The sequence below is a fragment of the Somniosus microcephalus genome, unplaced genomic scaffold, assembly GCF_052327205.1.
Source record: "Somniosus microcephalus isolate GS21.2 unplaced genomic scaffold, FLI_Smic_1.0 scaffold2, whole genome shotgun sequence".
NCBI classification, from domain to species: Eukaryota; Metazoa; Chordata; class Chondrichthyes; order Squaliformes; family Somniosidae; genus Somniosus; species Somniosus microcephalus.
Genome location: NW_028225189.1, coordinates 2665956 through 2683225, shown reverse-complemented (window position 1 = coordinate 2683225; position 17270 = coordinate 2665956). Strand labels below are relative to the sequence as shown.

Genomic DNA, 17270 nt, shown 5'->3' with positions numbered 1-17270 from the left:
GAGCCCTCGCTCACTTTGGAGAGGCGTAGGGGATGGGGCGGGGCCTGTTCAGAGCTCACCTCCAACAATGGGAACAACAACAACCTGTATTTCTATAGCGCCTTTAACGTAGGAAATCGTCCCAAGGTGCTGCACAGGAGGATTGTAAGACATTGAAAAATGTGACCCCGAGCCACAGAAGGAGAAATTAGGGCAGATGGCCAAAAGCTTGGTCACAGAGGTGGGTTTTGATCAGCCAGGATCTCATTGAATGGCGGAGCAGGCTCGAGGGGCCGAATGGCCGACTCCTGCTCCTATTTTCTATGAAAGAGAGGCGGAGAGGTTCAGAGAGGGAATTCCAGAGCTTAGGGCCGAGGCAACAGAAGACACGGCCACTGATGGTGCAGCGATTATAATCAGGGATGCTCAAGAGGGCAGAATTGGAGGAACGCAGATGTCTCAGGGGGGAAGAGGTTGTTTTCTTTGGAACCGAGGAGGCTGAGGGGAGACCTGATTGAGGTGTATAAAATTCTGAGGGGCCGAGATAGGAAGGACCTATTTCCCTTGGCAGAGGGGTCCACAACCAGGGGGCATAGATTTAAAGAAATTGGTCGGAGTCTTAGAGGGGAGTTGAGGAGAAATGTTTTCACCCAGAGGGTGGTGGGGGTCTGGAACTCACTGCCTGACAGGGTGGTAGAGGCAGAAACTCTCATCACATTTTAAAAAGTACTTGGACATGCACTTGAAGTGCCGTAACCTACAAGACTACGGACCAAGTGCTGGAAAGTGGGATTAGTGTGGAGAGCACTTAATTGGCCGGCACAGACAAGATGGGCTGAATGGCCTCCTTCTGTGCCGTAATTTTTTTGTGATTCTATCGCGGGGGCGGGTGGTTGTGAGGCTGAAGGGAATAACTAAGATAGGGAGGAGCGAGGCCATGGAGGGATTTGAAAACAAGGATGAGAATTTTGAAATCGAAGCACTGCTTAACCGGGAGCCAATGTAGGTCAGTGAGCACAGGGGTGATGGGTGAACGGGACTTGGCGTTGAGTTACGACACGGGTAGTTTTGGATCACCTCAAGTTTACATAGGGTAGAATGTGGGAGGCCAGCCAGGAGTGCGTTGGAATAGTCGAGTCTCGAGGTAACAAAGGCCCGGGTGAGGGTTTCAGCAGCGGATGAGCTGAGGCAGGGGCGGAGACAGGTGATGTTAGAGGTGGAAATAGGCGGTCTTTGTTATGCTGCGGATATGTGTTCGGAAGCTCATTTCAGGGTCAGATATGACACCAAGGTTGCAAATAGTGTGGTTCAGCCTCAGAGAGATGTTAGGGAGAGGGATGGAGTCAGTGGCTAGGGAACAGAGTTTGTGGCAGGGACTGAAAACAATTGCTTTAGTCTTCCCAATATTTAATTGGAGAAAATTTCTGCTCACCCAGAACTGGATTAGAGATCGTGGAGGGGTCGAGAGAATTGGTGGTGAGGTAGAGCTGGGTGTCGTCAGCGTACATGTGGAAACTGACGCTGTGTTTTCAGATGATGTCACCAAGGGGCAGCATTTAGATGAGAAATAGGAGGGGCCCAAGGATAGATCCTTGGGGGACACCAGAGGTAACGATGCGGGAGTGGGAAGAGAAGCCGTTGCAGGTGATTCTGTGGCTACGATTAGATAGATAAGAATGGAACCAGGCGAGTGCAGTCCCACCCAGCTGGACAACGGTGGAGAGGTGTTGGGAGAAGGATGGAGTGGTCAACCATGTCAAAGGCTGCAGACAAGTCAGGAAGGACGAGGAGGGATACTTTACCTTTGTCACAGTCACAAAGGATGTCATTTTTGACTTTGAAACTTGATTTGACTTCAGGGCCAAGTCAGTGAGGTGGATTGGGCTGTTTCTGGCCCGCTGGTTATTGTGGGCACGGCTGGACACCAGTGGGACCGCCTCTACCCTGTTTGTTCTTTGAGGCAAAATAAGCCAAAAAAAGTTCCTGCTCCCCCCTTACCCTTTCTACACTCGTTTTACAGGGTTTTAGAAGTGGAGCATTTACAGACAGGAAGCTTAAACCAAACATCACCTCAAGATCTGAGAGTTACGCGATTCCTCAGGACCTGATTCAGTCGCTCCTCCAATCTGCTGCCACCCCCGTGAGTTCACACTGGGGAGAGAACTTTTAAATGTTCTGAAAGAGCTTTACAATCTACAAGTACCTGAAGCAACACCAGTAGCCACACACTGAGGGAAACCCGGGCCCCGTGTGTGGGCAGGGATTTATTGCACCCTCCGTGCTCCTGGGACACCAGCTTGTTCACACTGATGAGAGACCAATTAAATGTTCTGACTGTGTGAAGAGATTTAAAAGGTCCCAGGATCTGAAGAGACACCAGCTGGAGAGAGCAGGAGAGATTCTGTTCACCTGCTCTGTGTGTGGGAAGAGATTCACTCGGTCCTCGAATCTGCTGGCACACCAGCGAGTTCACACTGGGGAAAGGCCAGTGAAACATTCCGACTGTGGGAAAAGCTTTCAAATGTCCCAGGTGCTGAAGGGACACCAGCTGGAGAGAGCAGGAAAGAGGCCATTCACCTGCTCCGTGTGTGGGAAGGGATTCACTCGGTCATCCGACCTACTGACACACCAGCGAGTTCACACTGATGAGAGACCGTTTACATGTTCTGTCTGTGAGATGAGCTTTAAAAGCTCCAGGAATCTGAGCGGACACCAGCGAGTTCACACTGATGAGAGACCATTTAACTGTTCTGCCTGTGGGAAGAGCTTTAAAACCTCTGAGGATCTGAAGCAACACCAGCGAGTTCACTCCGATCAGAGGCCATTTACATGTTCTGTCTGTGGGATGAGCTTTAAAAGCTCCAGGAATCTGAGTGGACACCAGCGAGTTCACACTGGGGAGAGACCGTTCACCTGCTCTGTGTGTGGGAAGGGATTCACTCAGTCATCAAGCCTGGTGAGACACCAGCGAGTTCACACTGGGGAGAGGCAGTTCACCTGCTCCATGTGTGGGAAGGGATTCACTCGGTCATCAAGCCTGGTGAGACACCAGCAAGTTCACACTGGGGCGAGGCCATGCACCTGCTCCGTGTGTGGGAAGAGATTCACTCAGTCATCCCACCTACTGACACACCAGCGATATCACACTGATGAGAGACTATTTAAATGTTCTGTCTGTGGGATGAGCTTTAAAACCTCTGACGATCTGAAGCAACACCAGCGAGTTCACTCTGAGCAGAGACCATTTACATGTTCTGTCTGTGGGATGACCTTTAAAAGCTCCAGGAATCTGCACGGACACCAGCGAGTTCACACTGGGGAGAGGCCGTTCACCTGCTCTGTGTGTGGGAAGGGATTCACTTGGTCCTCGAATCTGCTGGCACACCAGCGAGTTCACACTGTTCTGTAGTGCAGGGCCCTGTAGACAGCTGGGGTGACATGAACATGGAATGGATGAATGTTTTTAAATTCTTGTACAGCTGTTTAATCTTTAAGATTGTTGTGCTGATGATTCCCTTTGTTTCACTGTTCATAGAAACATAGAAGATAGGAGCAGGAGTCGGCCATTCGGCCCCTCGAGACTGCTCCGCCATTCAATGAGATCATGGCTGATCATCCAAATTCAGTACCCTGTCCCTGCTTTCTCCCCATATCCCTTGATCCCTTTAGCCTTAAGAAATATATCTAACTCCTTCTTGAATATATTTAATGAATTGACCTCTACTGCCTTCTGTGGTAGAGAATTCCACAGGTTCACCACTCTCTGGGTGAAGAAATTCCTCCTCATTTCAGACCTAAATGGCTTACCTCTTATCCTTAGATGGTGTTACATAGAATGTACAGCACAGAAACAGGCCATTCGGCCCAACTTGTCCATGCCGGTGTTTATGCCCCACACCCACCCTACTTCAATTAACCCGATCAACATCTCCTCCCATTCCTTTCTCCCTCATGTGGCTTCCCCATAAATCCAGCTGTGCTGTTCACCTCAACTACTCCCTGTGGTAGCGAGTTCCCCATTCTCACCATTCTCTGGGTAAAAAAGTTTCTCCTGAATTTCCTCTTGGATTTATTAGTGACTTTTATATTTATAGCCACATAAATATGATGAGATTTTGTTAAGCTGACCAGTATGTTGTTGTACTTTGTCTTTTTCTGATGAATGAAACATTACTGAGCCCCTGTACCCGTGTTATGGGATGAAGTGCCAGACAAGTGAAGGCACAACGTCTGGGTGTGAATCTGATAATAACCTCACGGACCGTATAGGTGTGATAACCAGACGGGCTTGTGGTTATAGTCTGGTCACAGATGGACTAAATTCCCTGAATTAGCAGGAGTTCAGGACGCGGTCAACAGACGGGTCCAAACAATCCCATTTCCTGAGCGGTAACCAAGCTTGTGTATAAGAACAGGCCACTTAAGCCGTTGTCAGTTGGAACAGACTCGAGAAGATCGCGCGTGAATCCACTGTACTTCTATTCTCCAGATTGAGGGAATTATCACCCAATCTGTGTTATGCAGCGCTCTTAATAAAGCCTGGAGAGACAATCTGTGTTCTTGTGAGCTTGATTATCGGGTATCCGAAACCCTCGGACTCCCGATCATTAGAGTCAACCTCAGTGCGTGGAAAGGGATTCCCTGGTGTATCCCACCCACTGACACACCAGAGTGTCCACATTGTGACTGCGGTGGGTCGATTCCACTGTTTCCGATGCCTTTAATCACATCCAGGACTGAACCATGTTAATTCAGGCAACTGGGGCTTGTTAATGTTAAGAGCCCCCAATAACTGGGCTGGATTTAAAGATCATTCCCTGTTCTCTCAGTGCTAGTGGGCAGAGAGAAGCTGATTTTATAGAATCATAGAGCACAGTGGGATGCCTTTCAGCCCATCGTGCTGGTGCCGGCTCTCTGAAAGAGCAATGCAATTAGTCCCACTGCCCTGCTCTTTCCCCACAGCCCTCCAAATTTCTGCCTTTAGTATATATCCAATTCCCTTTTGAAAGTTACTATTGAATCTGCTTCCACCTCCCATTCAGGCAGTGCATTCCAGATCATCACAATTCGCTGTGTAAAAAAAGTCTCCTCATTTCCTCTCTAGATTCTTTTGCCAATGATCTGAAATCTGTGTCTTCTCGGTACTGACCCTCCTGCCAGTGACAACAGCTTCTCCTTGTTTGTTTGATCAAATCCCCTCATAATTTTAAGCACCTCGATCACAGCTCCACTTAACCGTCTCTGCTCCAAGTTATATTGCCAGTGTTTTGTGAATTGTTGCTGTGATTGAGGTGCTGGATGTCCGTGCCTGGGGAATGGGACATTCTATCCTCGTGAGCACCGAGTGTCAGCATCCAGCAATCTCTGGTCAGGGACTGTCTTTTTGAACTGCCTCACCTGAGCTTTTTGACTCCCTGATTTCATTATTAAACATTTCAGAGTGTTTGCAGACTGACCAAGGCTGAACAGATACATGTGAGGTATTACTTTTCAGTAGGAAGAATGGGGAGGTCACTTATCACTTGGAGGGTGCGAGTTCTAGGAGCAAAGGGATCTCGGAGTACAAATACACAAATTACTAAAAGTTGTGACACAGGTTATGAAATAAAGAGTAGATTGCCTTTCAAAAGCTAGGCTTTATTAACCTTAAAAAACCAGCAAATACATGTTGAGCACCCAGTCTCAACCAAACTGTAGAAAACTGAATTTAAGATGGCCACCACAGGTCACATGGAATCAACTAACCAATAAGTTTACAGCATATATCTCAAGGCAGGAAAACAGGCAACCAATTACAATGCTTCTTATAAAACAAGAATAATCACCACATTCACCCCTCCTTTTAAAATATACTTCAACCTAGGTAGCCTTTACAGTTTACAATTAGTTATTTATGACTAGAGCAATACATGTATAATGCCTTCAACAATTTTAAAATGTTACTATTAAATTATTAATTATTTTAAAAGTCCATTTTTAATCAGTTGACCGGATATCTTGTTCGTGTCGACCTTCTTAGCCTTGGTGGAGTTCCTTGCCCTCCCACACCAGGAGACACAGAAATATCTTCTGCAGGGAGGCTATCAATATCCCGATTAGAAGGTAGACTGGGAGTGTCATGAACATCCATCGGGGGCAGACTAAGAGAATTGTAAGTGTCTGCAATAGGATTGGAAATGTTCGTAGTATCTGTGACTATATCAACATTATCTGAATTATGGCCATTGTTAATGTCCTCAGGAGAGGGCTGGCCACCACAAGGAGCTAAGTCTTTAACTGAAACCGTACTTTCTTTCCCATCTTGGAATCGAATGTGAGCATATTGGGAATTTGCCTCCAATAGCTCCACCTCCTCCACTAAAGGATCATACTTTGACAGTCTAACATGGCGTCGGAGCAGCACAGGTCCCTGCATAGTAAGCCATGAAGGTACCGAATATCCCGTAGTGGATCTCCGTGGATAGTTGACGAGCCTTTCATGGGGGGTCACATTAGTAGCTGTTGAAAGCAATGATCTAATGGAATGCAGGGCATCAGGCAGTACCATTTCCCACTGTGTATTCTTAAGGTTCCAGGATGTCAAAGCCAACATAACTGCCTTCCAGATCACCCCATTGTATCGTTCGCACTGTCCATTACCCTGGGGATTATACGGGGTAGTTCTGCTAGCAGAAATTCCCCGACTCTGGAGGTATTCCTTCAACTGGGAAGACATAAAAGAACTTCCCTGATCCGAATGGATATACGCAGGCATCCCAAAGATGACAAAAAGTTGAGTCAGACATTTAATAACTGTAGCAGCTGATACATCTGCACAAGGAAAAGCAAAAGGGAACCTTGAAAACTCATCCACAACAGTAAATATATATCGATTCTGAGTCGTTGAAGGAAGAGGCCCCTTAAAATCAATGCTCAGACGTTCAAAGGGAGAAGTAGCCTTTATAAGATGAGCTCGTTGAGGCTTAAAGAAATTCAGTTTACACCGGGCGCAGACAGAACATGACGAAGTCATCCGCTTGACGTCTTCAACTGAAAAGGGCAAATTCTTACTGCGTACGAAGTGTATCATCCTCGTAACACCAGGATGGCACAAAGCATTATTAAGATTAATAAGCATATCTCCGTGAAGCACAGAACAATAAGCCCTCAACAGCGCATCAGCGGCAACATTATCCTTCCCCGGACGATAGACTATATCGAAATGGTAGCATGCCAACTCGATCCTCCACCTCATTATTTTATCATTCTTAATCTTTCCGAAATGTTTGACATCAAACATGAAGGACACAGATTTTTGGTCAGTTACTAACGTAAAATGTCGCCCAGATAAATAATGTCTCCATTTACGCAGTGCTTCTACTATTGCGTACGCCTCTTTCTCTATTGATGGATGTCTCTGCTCACTATTGCTCAGAGTACGTGAGAAAAAGGCCACAGGTCTTCCATTTTGGTTCAGGGTAGCCCCAATTGCAAAATTGGAAGCGTCCGTCTCAATCACAAAGGGAACCTGCTCATTAATAGAATGCACAACTGCTCCAAGGATATCCTTTTTAAGATTATCAAAACACATCCTGGCCTCCCATGATAAAGGATATGTTGTAACCCGAATAAGGGGCCGGATCTTCTGCAAGAAGTTTGCAATCCAATTAGAATAATAAGAAAACAGTCCAACAACTCGTTGCAAGGCCTTAGAATTAGTAGGGCAAGGTAAATCAATCAGTGGTCGCAGCCGTTCTGGATCTGGTTTAATCTTGTTTCCCGAGATAATATACCCCAGTAAATTTACCTCGGTGGTCGAAAAGATACACTTCTCTTTATTGAAAGTTAAGCCAACTTTTTCCGCAACTTGAAGGAATCTTTCTAGATTAAAATCGTGCTCCACCCTTGATTTGCCACACACCGTGATGTCATCTAAATATGAGAAGGTGTCAGAGAGAGAGTTATCACTTATAAAAGCATCCATTGCCCGTTGAAAACAGGCGACACTGTTAGTAACACCGAATGGTACTCGGCAAAACTGGTACAGCTTTCCGCCAGCTTCAAAGGCCGTATATGGTTTGTCCCTCTTAGCGATAGGAATCTGATGATAGGCACTCTTTAGGTCAATAGTGCTAAAAACCTTATATTGAGATACTTTATTGATAAGCTCATCAATCTTAGGCAGGGGGTACGCATCTAATTGAGTATACCTGTTAATAGTTTGAGAGTAGTCTATCACCATTCGCTTCTTATGTCTCTCATAAGGGGGGCACGGTGGCATAGTGGTTAGCACTGTTGCCTCACAGCGCCAGGGACCCGGGTTCAAATCTGGCCTCGGGCGACTGTCTGTGTGGAGTTTGCACATTCTCCCTGTGTCTGCGTGGGTTTCCTCCGGGTGCTCCGGTTTCCTCCCACAGTCCAAAGATGTGCAGGTTAGGTTGGTTTGGCTATGTTAAATTGACCCTTAATGTTAGGGGATTAAATACGTGGGGTTACAGGGATAGGGTGGGATATGTGTCGGTGCAGGCTCGATGGGCCGAAATGGCCTCTATCTGCACTGTGGGGATTCTGTGTATTCTGTGTATTCTGTGTATTAGTGGTGACAACTACCTGTGCCCGCCAGGGCGAAAAACTAGGTTCAATGATTCCTTCCGATAAAAGACGTTGAACTTCAGAATTAATAAATTCTTTATCCTGACTGCTATACCTTCTTGACTTGGTAGCAATTGGCTTACAGTCTGGCATCAAATTGGAAAAAAGTGATAATGGAGAAATGAATAAAGAAGTTAATCCACAAATAGACAAAGGTGGCTTGGTTCCTCCGAAAGAAAGACCGAGGGACTCATGTAATTGAAGCACATCATGACCAAACAAAATGTCCGCACAGAGATTAGGCAGAACGGATAGGCGTATATCAGTATACGTATTACCTAGGAGAATTAATTTCACAAGGCAACAACCAGCTACTTGTGAGGTGAGAGTCGTCTGAGCCATACACACCTGATAGGAAACAGGCAAAATTTTCAAACGCTTCTCCCTCACAAACTGAAGACTTATAAAGCTCTCAGTACTGCTCGTATCTATAAGGGCCTTCACTTCTAACCCATTAACTTGGGCCATAACTATAGCTTTGTTTAGGCCATGGGAAAAGGCGGCAGAAACTGATGCAATAAATGCCCTATCTAAAGGCTGAATGGTCACAGAGGAGGCAACCGATTTGCAAACACGTGCGTAATGACCTCCCTTGCCGCATTTACTACACACAGCCTCCCGGGCAGGGCACTTCAGACGGGGGTGCCGGGCGTTCCCGCAAAAATAACACTTCTGAATCCTAGAGGCAACAGCTGCCGAAGTAGAAACTGTTTCGGAATCTGGCAAACCACTCCTATTAAATCCACGTAACTCCCTTTCATCCGGAACTGCCGAAACCACGGTCGCAGGCCGATCAAAAAGAGCATAAGAATCCGAACTTCTCTGAGCCAAATCCAATGTAGAGGCTTGCTCAAAAGCACTCTTAAGATCCAAGATCTTATTTTCTAATAACCGCTGACGAATTGATCTAGACAGTACCGACTCTTCCCTATGTTCTTCTGCAGACACGGCCTTATAATTACAGTTAGCACCAAGGTGCCGGAGTGCTTGTAAATAAGCATCCAAGGATTCTCCCACCTGCTGCCTATGGGCAGATAAAAGGTGACGTGCAAATAGCTCAATTTTGGGTTTAACAAAATTTTTTTCCAACGTAGCAATAGCCAATTCATAAGTTTCACAGTCCAAAATATACTTATACACATCCAGAGCAATGTAGTTGATTAGTATATCCAACTTATTTAGAGATTGCTGATCCAACACACCAAAATTTTTTTAAATGTACGATACCAATGTTTCCATTGATCATCCACTCCTGCAGAATTAGGGTCAGCATTAAATCGTTCCGGTCGAAGATATCGTTCCATTATAGCAAAAGGTTAATAAATTGAAATAAAGAGTAGATTGCCTTTCAAAAGCTAGGCTTTATTAACCTTAAAAAACCAGCAGTACATGTTGAGCACCCAGTCTCAACCAAACTGTAGAAAACTGAATTTAAGATGGCCACCACAGGTCACATGGAATCAACTAACCAATAAGTTTACAGCATATATCTCAAGGCAGGAAAACAGGCAACCAATTACAATGCTTCTTATAAAACAAGAATAATCACCACAGTGAGGAGGACATAAAAAACCTGCAAAAGGACATAGACAGGCTGGGTGAGTGGGCAAAAATTTGGCAGATGGAATATAATGTTGGAAAGTGTGAGGTTATGCACTTTAACAGAAAAAATCAAAGAGCAAGTTATTATCTAAATGGAGAGAAACTGCAAAGTGTTACAGTACAAAGGGATTTGGGGGACCTGGTGCATGAAACACAGAAGGTTAGTGTGCAGGTACAGCAGGTGATCAGGAAGGCCAATGGAATCTTGGCTTTTATTGCAATGGGGATGGAGTATAAAAGCAGGGAAGTCTTGCTGCAGTTATACAGGGTACTGGTGAGGCCACACCTGGAATATTGCGTACAGTTTTGGTTTCCATATTTAAGAAAAGATATACTTGCTTGCGAGGCAGTTCAGAGAAGGTTCACTCGGTTGATTCCAAAGATGAGGCGGTTGACTTATGAGGGAAGGTTGGGCCTCTACTCATTGGAATTCAGAAGAATGAGAGGCGATCTTATCGAAACATATAAGATTGTGAGGGGGCTTGATCAGGTGGATGCGGTGAGGATGTTTCCACTGATGGGTGAGACTAGAACTAGGGGGCATAATCTTAGAATAAGGGGCTGCCCTTTCAAAACTGAGATGAGGAGAAACTTCTTCACTCAGAGGGTGGTGAATCTATGGAGTTTGCTACCTCAGAGAGTTGTGGAAGATGCGACATTAAATGAATTTAAAACGGAGATAGACAGTTTCCGAGCTGATAAGGGAATAAGGAGTTACGGGGAGAAGGCAGGGAAGTGGACGTGAGTCTAGATTCGGATCAGCCATGATCCTATTGAATGGCGGAGCAGGCCCGAGGGGCCGTGTGCCCTACTCCTGCTCCTACTTCTTATGTTCTTATGTAGGATGCCTTTCGGCCCATCGTGCTGGTGCCGGCTCTCTGAAAGAGCGATGCAATTAGTCCCACTGCCCTGCTCTTTGCCCACAGCCCTCCAAATTTCTGCTTTTAGTATATATCCAATTCCCTTTTGAAAGTTACTATTGAATCTGCTTCCACCTCCCATTCAGGCAGTGCATTCCAGATCATCACAATTCGCTGTGTAAAAAAAAGTCTCCTCATTTCCTCTCTAGATTCTTTTGCCAATGATCTGAAATCTGTGTCCTCCCGTTACCGACCCTCCTGCCAGTGACAACAGCTTCTCCTTGTTTGCTCGATCAAAACCCCTCATAATTTTGAGCACCTCGACCACAGCTCCACTTAACCGTCTCTGCTCCAAGTTATATTGCCAGTGTTTTGTGAATTGTTGCTGTGATCGAGGTGCTGGATGTCCGTGCCTGGGGAATGGGACATTCTATCCTCGTGAGCACCGAGTGTCAGCATCCAGCAATCTCTGGTCAGGGACTGTCTTTTTAAACTGCCTCACCTCAGCTTTTTGACTGCCTGATTTCATTATTAAACATTTCAGAGTTTATGCAGACTGACCAAGGCTAAACAGATAAATGTGAGGTATTTCATTTTAGTAGGAAGAATGGGGAGTGTTCCGTTTGCAAAGATAATCCAGAGGCCGTTTGCAGAGCTCAGTTCATGTTGCTTTTAATGGCTGATCCAAACAAACTCTCACAGGCAAAAGCAATCGAATACCTATATCCAATGTCAGACACAATACAATGATAACAGCACCATCAAACTCCATGTGCTCAGGCTAAGGCAATCGATTACCTATCAACAATGTCAGACATAACATTTCCTCCCCCCTCACAGAATTTCAAACATAAAATGTAGTGACAAAGTCCTGTAGGTGGCCAGGGCGAGAACGTGTACGGACAGGCTGTGGTGTGGACTGTTGAAGAGCAGGCTGAGGCACAATATCTGCTTGAGGGTTGGCTGGCTGAGCCACATGTGCATCCCGCCACTCTGGGGGTAAGGCTTGGGGATTAGGTCCATATAATCCTGCATCAGGGGGTGCTGGCACCTTCCGAAGGCGGCTGGCACGCCACCGAGAGCTGTCAGTGAGGCAGAAAGTGGCTGGTCCAAGTTGGCAGCTGATTTGGAGAGGGGAGGACCAGAATGAGGCCATCTTATTGTTGCGGTGAGGCCTGCGGACTCTGAACCAATCGGAGACTGAGATGTTGGGCGCCTTGGCCCTCTTCGACTGGTCGAAGCAGAGTTTCATCTTCTCCTGCTGTCTAGCGACTGTGGCTTGAGCCCGTGGAGCAGGGCTCTGAGCTAGCGAGGGGCGCAGCCTGCCAAGGGCAGCATGAGCTCACGGCCTAGCATGAGGGATGCGGGTGAGATCCCTGTAGTGAATGCTGGGAGGCTCTGTAGTGCAGCAGTATGTGGAGGAGGGCCTTGTCAAACGCACACCCCTGGGATAAGTGTGCTCTGAGGCCATTTTTCAGTGTCTGGTTAAAACGCTCCACCCCCCCATTTGACTCGGGGTGATAGTACGCTGTGCGAATGTCCTTGCTCTCAAGGTAAGAGAGTTCCGAAGAGACCATTTGGGGGCCATTGTCTGTGGTGATGGCCTTTGGATGCCCCCAGCGGGAGCAGAGGGACTCAAGGATATCGACGATGACCCGAGAGTTGACGGAGCCCATGGCAGTGACCTCTGGCCATTTTGAGTGCAGGTCATAGGTCACCACTAGGAACCGTTGATGGCGGGGGACACCATGGATCTCCCCGCAGATGTCCAGCTGCAGGTGCTCCCAGGGCTGAGAGGGCCAGGCAAGGGGTTGCAGGGGTGGAGGAGCTTGGTGGCCAGTCTTGCCACTTACAAGGCAGGCTGCACAGTCCTTGACCAGGGCCTCGATTTCCCTGTCAATACCCGGCCACCACACTAGGTCTCGGCATCGTTGTTTGAGCTTCACTATGCCCAAGTGGCCCTCATGCGCCATGGCTAAAACACGCGCACGAAGGGCACTTGGGACCGCAGTGCAGAGCCCACGTGCAACACAGGAGTCATTCCAGCAGGAGAGCTCCTCTTTAACTCTGGAGTAGGCAGACAGTTCCTCAGGCACCTTGCGAGGCCAGCCATCTCTGATGAAGGTGCACAGCTGGGAGAGAGCTGGATCCTGTTCAGAGGCCTCTTTGAGCTCCTGGAGACTGTGGTTTGGAGGGGTGTGTGCAGCATCTGGACGATATCCTGTTCCACATGTTCAGACCCGACGAGTGGGGCTGGGGCAGAGACAGTGCGGGAGAGCAGATCTGCAACAACATTGTCACGTCCTGGTGTGAACTGGAGACTGAAATTGTATTGGCGGAGGTGGTCAGACCAGTGGTGTAGATGCAGTGGTCTGTGGCCCATGCCGGATGTCGACAGCAGAGCAGTGAGAGCCTGGTGATCGGTTTGCAGGGTGAAGGCATGGTCATACGTGTACAGGTGCCACCACTCACATGCCCAGATGCACGCCAGTGCCTCACGCTCGCCTACTAAATACTTCTGTTCAGTGGGGCTAAGGGCTCGGGAGGCAAAGGTGATTGGTTTCTCCACTCCATTCTGTATCTGCGATAATACCGCCCCCACAGCTGCAGCGGACGCGTCGCAGGTGACGAGGGTGGGGCTGGTGACGTCAAAGTGAGCCAACACTGGAGGCGACGTGAGCTGCGATTTGAGGAGGTGAACAACTTCTGTACAGGCTTGTGACCACACCCAGGGCTCATCCTTTTGCAGGAGCTGGCGCAGTGGGGCTGTGGTGGCTGAGTACTGGGGCAAAAACTTCAGGTAGTACCCAGTCATGCCAAGGAAGGAGGCAACCTGTGCTGCAGAGCTGGGTTCTGGGATGCTGTGAATGGCATTCACGTTTGATTGGAGTGGGGATATACCATCAGCCGACAACCGAAACCCCACAAATTCGATCTCTGAAACAGCAAAGACACACTTTTCGCCATTCAGTGTGAGCTTGTGTTTTGCTAGAGCCGTGAAAACTCTGTGAAAGCATTCATCGTGAGTGGAGGTCGAGGGCCCATGCACAACGATGTCATCCAGGTAGATGGCCACCCCAGGAATGCCCGCGAGCACAGAGGACATCACCTTTTGGAAGCAGCTGGGTGCAGAGCTAAGTCCAAATGGCATCCTGGTGTACCGAAAGACGCCAGCATGTGTCACAAAAGCAGTGAGGTCCCTGCTGCTGGGGTGCAGGGGAACCTGTAGATAGCCCTGTTGAAGGTCCAGTTTCGAGAACAGGATGGAACCATAGAACTGCGCTGTGAGTTCCTCTGATGTGGGCAGTGGATATTTGTCAGGGATTACGGCCTTATTCACTGCTCGAAGATCAACACAGACGCGTAGACCACCTGACTTTTTCATTGCGACCACCAGGTTGGAGACCCCTGGGGAGGCATCAACTGGTTCGATGATGCCAGCTTCCAGTAGCTGCTTTAGTTCAGCTGTGACCCCGTCACAGAGAGCAAGCGGGATGCGGCGCAGTGGCTGAATGACAGGGGTAACGGTGGAGTCAACCATGGGCTGGTGGGTGAAGGCAGTCAGGCAGCCCAGACCCTCGAAGAGTGCTGGTCATGTTTGGTGCCACGGTGAGGTGACGTGCAGAATTGCAGACCCGCCGGTGTCCAAGAGAGAAAAACCCAGGTCAGTGAAAAGATCCAGTCCCATCAGGTTAGCTCCTTGGCGTGCCACATGAAAACAAAAATCTAGCAAAACTTTTGTTCCATAGCGTACAGTGAGGTTGACTGAGCCCACTAGTCCAATTTTCAAATTACCATACCCGCAAAGAGCAGTGGAGGACGCAGAGAGTGGCAGGGAGCTGAAAAAGCATTTGAATGTGTTCACATTCAGCAGTGAAACGCTGGCACCGGTATCCAACAACAGAGGGATGCACACGTCATTCAGGTTAATTGTGCATGACTTGAAAGCCACTACTGGCCCAGAGCTCACGTTGTGAATTATAGGCCAACTGCTTGAGGACTGAGAGTGTTCATCTGTAGCAACAGGGGCAGAGCAGCAGACATTGGCAAAGTGATTTTGTTTTGCACAATTGCGACAGGCTTGGCTGCGCGCGGGGCAATTCTGCGCTCTGGTAGCATGTGAACGAGATCTGCAGTTTCCACACTGTTGCCGCGGTAGCACACGTTGCTGCCGTCGCGCGAGCATTACAGTGTCAGGGCTGTCAGGGCCGAGGGCGCCGTCACTGGGTGTGTGTGCTAGTTTCGCTGCACATTCGGCTGCAGACTCCACTTGAAAGGCAATGTTAACTGCCTTAACTGCCTGTGACAACGACAGATCGTCGGACTCGAGTAACAGTCTTTCACGCACTCTCACGTTGTTGGTGTGCTCTATTAGTTGATCACGCACCATCTCATCTTGTAGTGCACCGAACTTGCATGAGCTAGCTAACCCCCTCAAATTAGCCACGTATTGATGCACCGACTCACCGGGGAGTTGGTGACGCTGTCTAAAAATGAATCACCGCAGGAGGGCACTTTGTGGGGCAGAGAAGTGTGTGCTTAACAGAGCCACAGGCACATCATATGTTTGAATTGAGTCTGCTGTGCATAATGTCCCAAGAACACGCTGGCCCTCCGCTCCCAAGCAATGGGATAACAGTGCCTTTTTCCGTGCTGTACTCACATTTTCTAGTCCAAGAGCAATGAGGTAGGTTTCAAAGGACTGTAACCAGTGAACCCATGGGATCGGGGGCTCACCGGGTAGTGCAAGGAAGGGAGGAGGTGGTGGAAGTGAGATTTCAGCCATCCTCGTCACCAAATGTTGCGTTTGCAAAGATAATCCAGAGGCCGTTTGCAGAGCTCAGTTCATGTTGCTTTTAATGGCTGATCCAAACACACTCTCACAGGCAAAAGCAATCGAATACCTATATCCAATGTCAGACACAATACAATGATAACAGCACCATCAAACTCCATGTGCTCAGGCCAAGGCAATCGAGTACATATCACCAATGTCAGACATAACAGGGAGGTCACTTATCACTTGGAGGGTGCGAGTCTAGGTGGGGTAGAGGAGCAAAGGGATCTCAGAGTACAAATACACAAATTACTAAAAGTTGCGACACAGGTTAGCAAGGCCATAAAAAAAGCAAACCAAGCACTAGGGTTTATTTCTAGAGGGATAGAATTGAAAAGTAGTGAAGTTATGCTAAACCTGTACTGAACCTTGGTTAGACCACACTTAGAGTACTGCGTACAGTTCTGGTCGCCATATTATAAAAAGGATATAGAGGCACTGGAGAGGGTACAGGGAAGATTTACAAGGATGATACCAGAAATGCGAGGGTATACATATCAGGAAAGGATGAACAGGCTGCGTCTCTTTTCTCTTGAAAACAGAAGTCTGAGGGGTGACCTAATAGAGGTCTTTAAAATTATGAAAGATTTTGATAGAGTGGATACAGAGAGAATGTTTCCACTTGTGGGGAAGAGCATAACTAGAGGCCATCAATATAAGATAGTCACCAAGAAATCCAATAGGGAATTCAGAAGAAACTTCTTTACCCAAAGAGTGGTGAGAATGTGGAACTCGTTGCCACAGGGAGTGGTTGAAGCAAATAGTATAGATGTATAGATAACCAGGTGGTTAAGAAGGCAAATGGTATGTTGGCCTTTGTAGCGAGAGGGTTTGAGTACAGGAACAAGGATGTCTTGCTGCAGTTGTACAGGGCCTTGGTGAGACCACACCTTGAGTATTGTGTGCAGTTTTGGTCGCCTTATCTGAGGAAGGATGTTCTTGCCATGGAAGGAGTTCAGCGAAGATTCACCAGGCTGATACCTGGGATGGCAGGAATGACGTATGAGGAGAGATTGGGTCGATTGGGCTTGTACTCGCTGGAGTTTAGAAGAATGAGAGGGGATCTCATTGAAACGTATAAAATCTAACAGGACTAGGCAGACTAGATGCTAGAAGAATGTTCCCGATGGTCAGGGTGTCAAGAACCAGGGGTCACAGTCTAAGGATAAGGGGTAAGCCATTTAGGACAGAGATGAGGAGGAATTTCTTCACCCAGAGAGTGGTGAACCTATGGAATTCTCTACCAAAGAAGGCAGTAGAGGCCAATTCATTAAATGTATTCAAGAAGGAGTTGGATATATTTCTTAAGGCTAAAGGAATCAAGGGATATGGGGAGAAGGCAGGGACAGGGTACTGAATTT

General features: G+C 47.6%; 2 pseudogenes across 1 annotated transcript in view; one reads left to right on the top strand and one right to left on the bottom strand.

Annotated features, from left to right (window-relative positions):
* The window catches only part of LOC147084094 (uncharacterized), a 445069-nt pseudogene that overhangs the window by 329971 nt on the left and 97828 nt on the right, over positions 1 to 17270 (bottom strand). The gene's annotated exons all lie outside the window — the stretch shown is intronic.
* The window catches only part of LOC147084096 (uncharacterized), a 140997-nt pseudogene that overhangs the window by 79660 nt on the left and 44067 nt on the right, over positions 1 to 17270 (top strand).